Here is a 12,961-nt window from a genome sequence, read left to right as displayed (position 1 = left end):
GGGACTACAGGCTGGGGCATGTGCAGCTGTGCGGACTCACTTCTGCAAGGAACAACATGTGGTTGCTCTTTTGAGCTCACAGTTTTCATCACAGTGATTATATCTACATCCCTCTGAATACACTTTATTTAAATCCCAATAATTAGGTTCAGGGGCCGTGAAAGTAAATCCCCAAACTAGGGAATGCAGCAAATGACAATTTGTTTTATGAAAATCAAAGAAAATCCTATCCCATCTGCTAAGACTGCAATCCTAGGATCCAGTTCAAATTAATCACGACGGGGTCCTCTCAGCAAATCACAGAGCTATGCAACATGGCTCAAAATTGTGGACATTCAAGAAAGGCATTATGAATTTTAATCCACAGTAGTTACCACTGAAATGCTCAGTGTCTGTATAAACAAACTAGTGGTTGAGGAGCTTAGCTAGGGCAGCAATTTTGCTTCCTAGGACTCAGTTTCACTAAGTGCCTTGTACAGCCTTTCATTTGAAGTTGCCTTGTGCTACACATGGAAAGCCAATACCCTGATGAACCTCTTTAAGCACATTCTCTCCTTGCTTCTACATTAGGCTTCTCTGAAACCCTTATTTTTTGCACATAATCCTGTCCTGGCTTTGGGCATATTCCCCCTGTGTTTTTATATTTCTAAAAAATGGTAGTTGTCTTCATGTAACCTTTGCACAGAACCTTGTAAATAAACCCTCTACCCAGCTCCACCTTAGGCAAAACAAACAAGGACACTCTTTCTACCTTTGGAGAAAGGGAAATATAAATACTTTATGAAAGAAGTTATAGTGTCATGATAACTTATGCTCCTATTTCAGCATCAAATGGCTGATCACAGTTACAGTTCTTAAAACTTGAAAAGGAGGGAAAACTTACCTTTTCAACATGTTGTCATAATGCTGTAAAGAGGGAAACAGAAAAGATGGTCTTAGTACACTTCACAAGATTCAGAGCGAAGACCTAGTTTCTTATTCTCTGGGGTGGATGAACCCAAATTTCAGCAAATTTTATCATGGGCAAAGAAACAGAAAGGGGAAATGAGTTGTCAAGATTCTCAAATTTTTCATTATTGCCAGGTCCAGATATAAATTCATATATCTTCCAACAAGCTTCTCTGTTGCAGTTGTTCAGTAATTGAATGTCTGTTAGGAGAATTGAAAAAGAATGACTCTAGGATTTCTTTCACTTACCTTTCCACAAAGCTTTGTTATTCTTGTGTATGGCAAGAATGGCCTTTGGTCATTAGCATTACCTGGACAGCATCTTATCACAGCATCAGAAAGCATGATAAGAAAGCACATGATGGACCAAGGAAAGGTGGATATTATCCAAGCAACACCATGAATCTCCAGTCCTCAGTCCTTACCTGGAGCAGCTCCATGTCTGGTTTATGGCACAATTCCTTGAGTTCCTCATATATCTGACTTAAGAGTTTCCCCTTTAGGTACATATTGTGTTGACTTCCTTTGAGTTGCTGAAAAATCTCATCGCTTTCCTCTTCTATTTTCCTTAAATAATGTTTCTCTTCATGGTGGACAAAGGGGCAAACCTTCCAGTATTCAGGCCGGATCATATTCCTACACAGTGTCACATAACCCTAGAGTTACAATGAATTAATTAGGTCACATATTTTAGCAGATTTCATTCCTCTCAATTATCAATAATTTGTCTTCTGATAGTTAGAAATTTGGTACTTTCATTAAGAACAGCTTTTTTGGGACTTTTTTTTTTGTTCAACTCACTTTTTAATTTCATTGAACCTGAAGTCAGTATCTTGATTCTAAACACTTTGCCTCAAATATCCACACTTTCTTAAAAACAGGTACTTGTGATTTAATAATTGTGTTATATAATACACACAGTACTCTAATGACTAAATCAATTTAGTCTCTTAACCTCAGATATTTCCTCTGTTTTTAGGAAATAATAGCAAATATTACTTCATACAGTTAGATAAGACCTTTCTAAAGTATTAACATCCAGTTCCACAAACTTCATGCAGGCCAGAACCTTGTGTGCATGGATGCAGCTTGACTCCTCCTGCCTGAGGCTATACACTCCACTTCTTAGCTGACCTCCACCCAACCCTTAGAGATGCTGGTCCACAGACAACCACCTTTTGGTCCTAATTCCCATCTTCTCTCTCTCTCTCTTTTTTTTTTTTTTCACTTTCTCTTTTCCTTCTTTCCTCTCAACTTTTAAAAATATTTGACTCACATTGTTTTAGGCAAAACAAAACATGGACCATTGACCCAACATCTTCATTTGGTTCTTGGGCTGTCATTTTTACCTCCAAGAAAGCAAAATTTTTGATCGCAGGTGTACATTCACTGTACACATTAATGAAACTCAATTTTCCATCAAAGCAATGAACTCTCTTCAATTCACAGCTCTTGTTTGAAACCACATTCATCATATCACCAGGAACCTCCTTTATTGAATCCACATAATTCTCCCTATGCATGTTACTAAGAACTTCTTCCTATTACCACCAATCTTTCATTCCATAAAACCTATAAACCTTGGGCTTCAAACAAATCCCTCTCTCTGTATGTCCCTCCATCAATTTACATTGACCAGCTCCTCTTTCCCTGCTGGACCCATTAATACAGAGATCCCTCCAGTTATCTTTTCATGTAAAAATTTTATTCTTTTCATTCTTAAAACTCTCCTGTGGTATCCATCTAATGCTTAGAAAATAGAGACAATTGTGAAATGTCCCTGTCCAGACAAAATCTTTCATGTAAGCTCCAACCTCATTCATTCGATTCCTTACGACTTATTTTTGTGAGGATATCTCCCCAAAACTCAAAGTGCAACATTTCTCAAACTAAAATTTTCTTAACCCAAAGCAGCATTTCTTCCTTTGTTTCCATCCTCAGTGATGTTTCAACTTCAGAGAAGAAACTGGTTCTCAGTTTTTAAATTTTATCTTCTTAACATTACAATCAAATCAATCCTATTTTCTCATGTTTCTCTACCGTAAAGAATATCTCTTGAGTCCTACAGTTTCCCATTATCTGTGGCCAAGTTAATCCTGCACATTCTTTTAAGGATTCTCCAACTTTAAGGTCGGACTTCCAATTTCACTACTCTTTCTCATTCTCCTTCATATCTAGCTTACACAATGGAGAAATAAAGGCAAGTGTGGTATGAGAAAAGGATAGGTTAAGTCTGAGATGTGTTGAGTTTAGTTATCTCTTCCTAAAAAGCTCTTTCCCCAAATAGCCACCCGCCTAGACACCTCACGCAGATGTCAGCCCAAATGTAATCTTCCATTGTAACTTTTTTGTGATCATATGTAAAATTTAATTTTATCAAAATTACTATTCTTATTTACCTTTACTGCTAAATTTTTCTCAAAAACACTTAGCACAAAGGATCATGCCATAAAGGTTATATTTTGAATTGTTAATTGGCTCTCTCCACTACTCCATTAGTTCCTTGAGTACAAGGAAATCTGTTCTTTTTGTCTATTTCTATAGTGACTTAGAAGAGTTATTATGACATGGCACTCAACATTTCAAAGGGAAAATATTGTAACTGATAACCTTAATTATATCACCTTTAAATAATTGAGTTAATTTTCCTATATCTCCTTGTCATACACACAGCCCCATTTAAATTTCCTTTGTAATGGTGAGAAGTATATTTTAATATTGCTTTTTTATATGTTTCCATCATGAAATCATTACTTCCTTGAGAATCTATATGTACTGTTATTTCACCACTCCTATTAGTGGTGCTCAATTCATATTTTTGAATCAACAAACGGTAGATCCAAATTTCTCAGCCATGCATTTAGGTCACATTTTGAACTGACCTATCCTCCATTTCCAGCCATATCTCTCAGCACTGCCTCTCTAATAGTATAGGTATCAACCAATATGAACTTTGTAGAACCTCAATATCCACATGATCCTCTAGTTTCTAGTCGTCAGCTTGCGCACATTTACATGCCTGTCATCCTCATGAATTTCCTACTTCAAATTGTTCTTTACCATCCAAATAGTCCGAGAAGTTCTCCCTGAATTTTCAAAGATTTTCCTTCTAAGAAACCCTGAGTTTATCTCATTCGCTAATTATTGTATACCTTGTTGATTGTGATTTTTCTATATATGTTGGTGTGTTATGGTGTTGCCCAGGAAATAAGATCTTTTACTTCGATATTTTGATTTTAGAAAGAAATCCTATAAGGGGACATACTTCTTTCTACATGAGTAGATGAAAGCCTTTTGCTATTGGATAGTTACCCATAGAGAAACATAAATATTATGATTATTAGTTCAAGATCTTATTGAATAACCACCAAGTGTCCCAAACTGGTGCTGAATGAAACAGAATTTCTTGTTTACCTCCCATGTCCTGAGTTTGCTGACTTCTCTCTTTAGATTTCTTTTATTTTCTTGTATCTTTTGCCACATAGACCTCATTTGCTTCAGAAGCTTTTGCTGCAAAAAAACCAACAGTGTGAATATCAGAGAAGCTGATATTGAAAATTTCAGATCCTAATGGATGAAGAATGGCAGGGAATATCTTATAAGTGATCACTCAAGAAGACAAAGGGAGAATTTATTTTCACTGTTAAGCCAAATTATCTAATATGTAGGACATTTATAACCACAAAATAGGCCGGTAGTTGGAAAGGGTGTTTCTCCATAGAGGAAACTTGCCCCAAAACTTTATTTCACCTAACCCATTTTCATTACGTAAATCCTGTGTCAGATTTTAGTTGTCCTGCTGATAGTTCTTGTCTCCTACTACTCTATTATTTTAGCTAAAGGACAATGTTTCTAAATAGACTCTATGAGATTAGGCTTGTTGAAATCATGGCTATAGTGACCAATAACCACTGAAATTAACAGATTTGTCCATCTTGGTTTTACACTGACTAATCACAGTTCCAAACATGATCAACCTCATTATAACCAAGAACTCAGGTTGTAAGATTTTAAAAAGTAAAAAATTTAAGCACTTAAGATTGAGAACATATTTTCTTCAATAGTTTATCCTAGGACCAGGCACATAATACTAGTTAGTATCTGCTTTATATTTTACATGAATGGAGAATAATTAACTTCACTTTCTTTTGCATTCTCTCTCAGGTAAAGTGCCCCCCAGGTTCAAACTTCTCTCTCAGCCATTGCTTACCCGGTATTCCTCAGCCATCCACTCAATGGAACAATGTCTGTGAGCCCCATGCTCCTCAGACTTACAGCAAGGTAAACAAAGCACGTCTTTGGTGACCTCACAGAAGAAGTTTTTTGTTTTCATGTGTATCTCACATATCTCTTCTGCATAGCTTGATAAGTCATAGGGTCCTCTCCGTCTGGCAAGGAATACCCTTGTCTTCAAAACGATATTGGTTTTCAAGTTCATGTGATGGGATGGTTCCCTGCACACAGGGCAGCAAGGAGGACGTTGGGCTTCCTCCCAGCAGAGACAGAGACATGGCATGCAAAAGCTGTGCTGACAGATTAGAGTGACCGGGTCTATGAAATACTTCGCACATAGGAAACAGGTGAATTCATTCCAGAAGATGACGGAACCCATGTTTCTGAGGAGAGAAAAGTAAAGAAAGGGAATATTATGTTGTCATGAGCCTTAAAAGAAGTGCCTTTTCAAAGCCATTAACAATACCAAGGAGTATAAGAATTATTTACTTCCAACTCATACCAATAAGGTAGTGTATATAGTTGTATTGTATGTAACATATATGTATTGCATATAACAGAAAGAGGATGCTGAGTAACAGAGTGTCCTCATTTTATTCAGACAGCATATTGATGTGTCAAACACAGCTTTTTCATCAGGATTTCAGCTCTCTAATACAATTCCAGTACAATCCCCTGCCAAAGAGTATTCCACCTAGAGCAACCACCATTATCCCTCTTCCAGTGATAGGTTATATGGTCATTTGACCCTATTAGGTCAATGAAATTTGAAGAAAATGTTATTAGGAGGGTTTTGTCAATATTTCTTTTTGCTCATGCAGAGAAACATAAGGAAGAGTCAACTGTTTTAGGTTCAACTGGACGGTGTTTGAAGGTGATGCATGGGTCTGTCTTTTTGTGACCACAAAATGCATTTGCCTAGAGACCAAAGCATACAACCTGAGGGTGACAGAGAAATGGAAGACATGGTTTTGGACAATGTCATCGAGGCAATAAATTAACCAACTCTGAGACTGCCAATCATAAGTGTAACAGGAATCAAGGAAATAGAAAAATCATTTCACAACCATCAGAATTAATATATTTAGACCAGAATCATCAATGGATGTGAAAACCATTTGGAAAAACAGTATCAGCCCCAAAATTGTTTGTTAATAAGTTCCTCACTTTATTACCATCATGTCGTATTAAACTGGTTATTCAAATTAAAGAAGATATACTTTCAGTTATCATACATTGTGACTAAATATTTGGTTTAACTATATATGATTGCTGTTATCTTCCCTGTCTATAAGAAGTTGAATGAAGGAGGCTACTTCTTTCCAAGGCTGAGGATTTTGTTCTGGTCAAAAAGAGACAGAAAGTAAACAATTGCTTAACTGAACAATTATAACATCAGCTTTAAGATGCCTTTTGAAAAATGATGAGCAGTGAAGCAATGGTGCACAGATCTATTTATAAGTAAAAATTCTTGACAGGGAAGTTATGGACTTCTGATCGATGACCACACAATTTTCAGTGGTATAGAACAGGGGTCCCCAACCCCCAATCCGGGGCCTGTTAGGAACCGGACCGCACAGCAAGAGGTGAGCGGCGGGTGAGTGAGCAAAGCTTCATCTGCCGCTCCCATTACCGCCTGAACCATCCCCCGCCACGTCCGTGGAAAAATTGTCTTCTACGAAACCAGTCCCTGGTGCCAAAAGTTGGGGACCACTGGTATGGAACATAAAGCCATTGACTCAAACATGGGTCAAATGAGGAGATAGTTTGATGAACAGTGAGAAAATATAGATAAGCCCTGTGTAGAGTGGGCTAGAACCTGGATAAGAATTCATTATGAATACAATCATTTCTAGATTGATAACATAAATGATCATTTTAATATTAAAACGATAATAGGAAAACCTAATATGTGTGTGTTTACTATTTCTAGGCATTGGATTAACTCCTTTTATATGGATTAGCTATTTTAATCCTCTTAACAATATTAACTAATTTTCTATTTTATAATGAGGTTAATTAACATAGTGTAGGTAAAATAAGTTACTTGTCTACAAATCACACATGGAATAAATGTTGGATACAGTACTCACATATAGATATTTCTGATAGAAAAAACAACTTAGCTTTCATGCTCACGATTACCATTAAAGTCTCATTTTTAAGTGAACATAGTGGAAATTCATTGTACCTTAATCAGAACTCACCTTTGGGTATAGTTAATGAACTGTTCCACTCTTGTTCAGTAAATAACTCTGTTAAAAATTCAGTTCAGGGATGAGGTGCTCACCTCCTGGTGGCAGTACTCTCAAAAGTCTCCACAGCCCAGCCAACTCCAAACACAACAGTTCTGGGTTCTGGGGAAGAAAGAGCTTGGCTCTTTGCTGGATGTTTTATATATTCTCTGAAGACCACACCCATTTCCTCTAAGTGATAGTGTTATCAAACCTTAGAAAATGTATAAGTGCATGTGATTAGATTTTGGCAGAGTTGAAAACACACCCTGATGCCAATGATTGAAGTCAAACCTTTTGAAATCTACTTAATCCAATTGCCACAATCCAATCTCTGGTAAAAAGTCACACCTTAAATTCATACTTGTAATCCATGAAGTTGTCGTTTGGAAAATAAATGCACTCCCCAAATACCAATTTCTTATCTGCATTTAAGGAACTATATTTTAGTCCTAACAGCAGCGACCCATTATTACCCACTCTATTTGGTTACCTGTCTGAATCTGTCTGCATTACTTCCTTGATATTTCTTCAGAAAGAGGAGTCCTTCACATTCCATTTTTCAACCCAATTCACTCAAGCTCCCCAATAATACCACTTACTTCTCTGGCAGAGATAGCCTTCTAATGTTTGATGTTTAACCTCATCTGAACTAAAATTCTCTGAAATTTTATACTTTTCACTCAGTTCTCTATGAAATTCTTCCCTCTGAGTATTTACTGTTTGTTTTATTTTTATTTATTTTTTATTTTTTGGAAACAGACTATTGCTATTTTTCTTTCCATCTATAACTGTACACACAATAGCTGTTAATGGTTCTTCTCTGAGACTCTGTCCCTTTTTCTTGTTCCTTACATATCTCTCATACCCTCTCATTCTATCATTCAATATGCATGCACAATTGAAATATTGATGCTATGTTGTGGATTTAATGATTATATGATATTTGTATAATACATGATTGACTAAAATGAATCATAGACATTTTGTAAAAGAAATATTATACTGTCTGTTAAATTTGAGCAACTATCTTTAAGGTTTTCTTTATCTTGGTTTTCTTTATCTTGACTGGATTTGAATTCTACTTCTCAAAGCATTTTCCTATTTAATCAATGATGGGCCCTGGTTCTTCAATCAAGGAAGGATACTTGACAGAAAATTTTATTTATATATTTATTTATTTTAAAATTTGTATTGGTGTACAGTTGACTTACAATGTTGTGTGTGTTTCAGATGTACAGCAAAGTGAATCAGTTATACATATACATATGTCCACTCTTTTTTAAGGATTCTTTTCCCATTTAGGCCATTACAGAGTATTGAGTAGAGTTCCCTGTGCTATACAGTAGGTCCTTATTAGTTATATTTTTATATATTGTAGTGTGTATATGTCAATCCCAATCTCCCAATTTATCCCCCACACCTTACTCCCTGGTAACCATAAGTTTGTTTTCTACATCTGTGACTCTGCTTTGTAAGTAACTTCATTTGTACCATTTTTTTAGATTCCACATATGAGCAACATCATATGATATTTGTCTTTATCTATCTGACTTAACTTCATTCAGTATGACAGTTGCTAGGTCCATCCATGTTTCTGCAAATGGCATTTTTTTGTTCTTTTTTATGGGTGGGTAATATTTCATTGTATATATGTATCACATCATTATCCATTCACCTGTCAATGAACATTTAGGTTGCTTCCATGTCTTGGCTATTGTAAACAGCATGGCAATGAACATCGGGGTGCATGTATACTTTCAAACCATACTTTTCTCTGGAAATATACCCAGGAGTGGGGTTGCTAAAGAATATGGTAGCTCATTTTTAGATACTTAAGGAACCTCCATACTGTTATCCCTAGTAGCTGTATCAATTTACATTCCCACCAACAGGGTAGGAGGGTTCCCTTTTCTCCACACCCTCTCCAGCCTTTATTGTTTGTAGACTTTTTGATGATGGCCATTCTGACTGGTGTGAGGTAATATCTCATTGTAGTTTTGATTTGCATTTCTCCAATAATTCGCAATATTAAGAATCTTTTCATGTGCCTCTTGGTCATCTGTATGTCTTCTTTGGAGAGATGTTTATTTAATTCTTCTGTCCATTTTTGATTGGGTTGTTTGTTTGTTCGTTTGATACTGAGCCACATGAGTTCTTTGTAAATTTTGGCGACTAAGCCCTTTTCGGTCACATTTTTTGCATATATTTTCTCCCAATCTGTGTGTTGTCTTTTCATTTTGATTATGGTTTCCTTTTGCTGTGCAAAAGCTTTTGAGTTTAATTAGTTCTCATTTATTTATTTTTCTATCTCCATTACTTTAGGAGAAGGCTTGAAAAAGATATTTCTGCAATTTATTTATTTATTTATTTATTTATTTATTTTTTGTGGTACGCGGGCCTCTCACTGTTTTGGCCTCTCCCGTATGTGGAGCACAGGCTCCAGACGTGCAGGCTCCACGGCATGTGGGATCTTCCCGGACCGGGGCACGAACCCACGTCCCCTGCATCGGCAGGCGGACTTTCAACCACTACGCCACCAGGGAAGCCCTATTTCTGCAATTTATGTCAGAGTGTTGTGCCTGTGTTTTACTCTAAGAGTTTTATACTATCCGGTCTTACATTTAGGTCTTTAATCCATTTTGAGTTTATTTTTGTGTATGGTATTAAAGAATGTTCTAATTTCATTTTTTTACTTGTAGCTGTCCACTTTCCCCAACAACATTTATTGAAGAGACTGTCTTTCCTCACTTGTATAGAAAAGAAGATATGGATGGCATGCACAGAGAAAATGGCCATCTGCAACCCAAGGCAAGAGCTCTCACTAGAGACCAATCCTGCTGGCCCAGGGGGTCTTGGACTTCCTGTCTCCATAACTGTGAGAAGATATTTCATAGAAATGGAATCATAGGAGGAACCAAGATGGCGGAGTAGAAGGATGTGCTCTCACTCCCTCTTGTGAGAACACCAGAATCACAACTAGCTGCTGGACAATCATCGACAGGAAGACATTGGAACTCACCAAAAAAGATACCCCATATCCAAAGACAAAGGAGAAGTGACAATGAGATGGTAGAGGGGCGCAAACACATTAAAATCAAATCCCATAACTGGTGGCTGGGTGACTCACAGACTGGAGAACACTTATGCCACAAAAGTCCACCCACTGGCGTGAAGATTCTGAGCCCCATGTCAGGCTTCCCAGCCTGGAGGTCCAGCAATGGGAGGAGGAATTCCTAGAGAATCAAACTTTGAAGCCTAGTGGGAATAGATTGCAGGACTTTGACAGGACTGGGAAAAACAAAGACTCCACTCTTGGGGGGCACACACAAAGTAGTGTGTGCACTGGGACCCAGGGGAAGGAGCAGTGGCCCCGGGGGAGACTGAACCAGACCTACCTGCTAGTGTTTGAGGGTCTCCTGCAGAGGTAGGGGGTGGGTCTGTTTCACCGTGGGGACAAGGACACTGGCAGCAGAATTTCTGGGAAGTACTCCTTGGCATGAGCCCTCCCAGAGTCTGTCATTAGCCCCATCAAAGAGCCCAGGTAGGCTCCAGTGTTGGGTTGTCTCAGGCCAAACAACCAACAGGGAGGGAACCCAGCCCCACCCATCAACAGTCAAGTGGATTAAAGTTTTACTGAGCTCTGCCCACCAGAGCAACAGTCAGCTCTACCCACCACCAGTCCCTCCTATCAAGCCTCTTAGAGAGTCTCATCCATCAGAGGGCAGACAACAGAAGCAAGAAGAACTACAATCCAGCAGCCTGTGGAATAAAAACCACATGCACAGAAAGATAGACAAAATGAAAAGGCAGAGAGTTATATACCAGATGAAGGAACAAGATAAAACCCCAGAAAAACAACTAAGTGAAATGGAAATAGGCAACCTTCCAGAAAAACAATTCAGAAAAATGATAGTGAAGATAATCCTGGACCTCAGAAAAAGAATGGAGGCAAAGATTGAGAAGATGCAAGAAATGTTTAACAAATATCTAGAAGAATTAAAGAACAAAAAAACAGAGATGAACAATACAATAATTGAAATGAAAACTACACTAGAAGGAATCAATAGCAGAATAACTGAGGCAGAAGAACGGATAACTGATCTGGAAGACAGAATGGTGGAATTCACTGCTGCAGAACCAAATAAAGAAAAGAGACTGAAAAGAAATGAAGGCAGCCTAAGAGACCTCTGGGACAACATTAAAAGAAACAACATTCGCATAATAGGGGTCCCAGAAGGAGAAGAGAGAGAGAAAAGACCCGAGAAAATCTTTGAAGAGATTATAGTCAAAAATTTCCCTAACATGGGAAAGGAAATAGCCACCCAAGTCCAGGAAGCACAGAGAGTCCCATACAGGATAAACCCAAGGAGAAACATGCCGAGACACATAGTAATCAAATTGGCAAAAATTAAAGACAAAGAAAAATTATTGAAAGCAGCAAGGGAAAAATGACAAAAAACACACAAAGGAACTCCCATAAGGTTAACGGCTGATTTCTCAGCAGAAACTCTACAAGCCAGAAGGGAGTGGCATGATATACTTAAAGTAATGAAAGGGAAGAACCTACAACCAAGATTACTCTACCCAGCAGGGATCTCATTCAAATTTGATGGAGAAATCAAAAGCTTTACAGACCAGCAAAAGCTAAGAGAATTCAGCACCACCAGATCAGTTTTTCAACAAATGGTAAAAGAACTTCTCTAGGCAGGAAACACAAGAGAAGAAAAAGACCTACAAAAACAAACCCAAAACAATTAAGAAAATGGTAATAGGAACATACATATCAATAATTACCTTAAATATAAATGGATTAAGAGATCCAACCAAAAGACACAGACTGGATGAAGGACATCAAAACAAGACCTGTATATATGTTGTCTACAAGAGACCCATTTCAGACCTAGGGACAAGTACAGACTGAAAGTGAGGGGATGAAAAAAGATATTCCATGTGAATGGAAATCAAAAGAAAGCTGGAGTAGCTATACTCATATCAGATAAAATAGACTTTAAAATAAAGAATGTTACAAGAGACAAGGAAGGACACTACATAATGATGAAGGGATCAATCCAAGAAGAAGATATAACAATTATAAATATATATGCACCCAACATAGGAGCACCTCAATACATAAGGCAACTGCTAACAGCTATAAAAGAGGAAATTGACAGTAACACAATAATAGTGGGGGACTTTAACACCGCACTTACACCTATGGACAGATCATCAAAAATGAAAATAAATAAGGAAACAGAAGCTTTAAATGACACAATAGACCAGATAGATTTAACTGATATTTATAGGACATTCCATCCCAAAACAGAAGATTACACTTTCTTCTCAAGTATGCACAGAACATTCTCCAGGACAGATCACATCTTGGGTCACAAATCAAGCCTCAGTAAATTTAAGAAAATTGAAATCATATCAAGCATCTTTTCTGACAACAGCACTATGAGATTAGAAATGAATCACATGGAAATAAATGTAAAAAACACAAACACGTGGAGGCTAAACAATACGTTACTAAATAACCAAGAGAT

This window comes from Stenella coeruleoalba (genome assembly GCF_951394435.1).
Source record: "Stenella coeruleoalba genome assembly, chromosome: 6".
NCBI lineage: Eukaryota > Metazoa > Chordata > Mammalia > Artiodactyla > Delphinidae > Stenella > Stenella coeruleoalba.
This window is presented reverse-complemented; position numbering follows the sequence as displayed.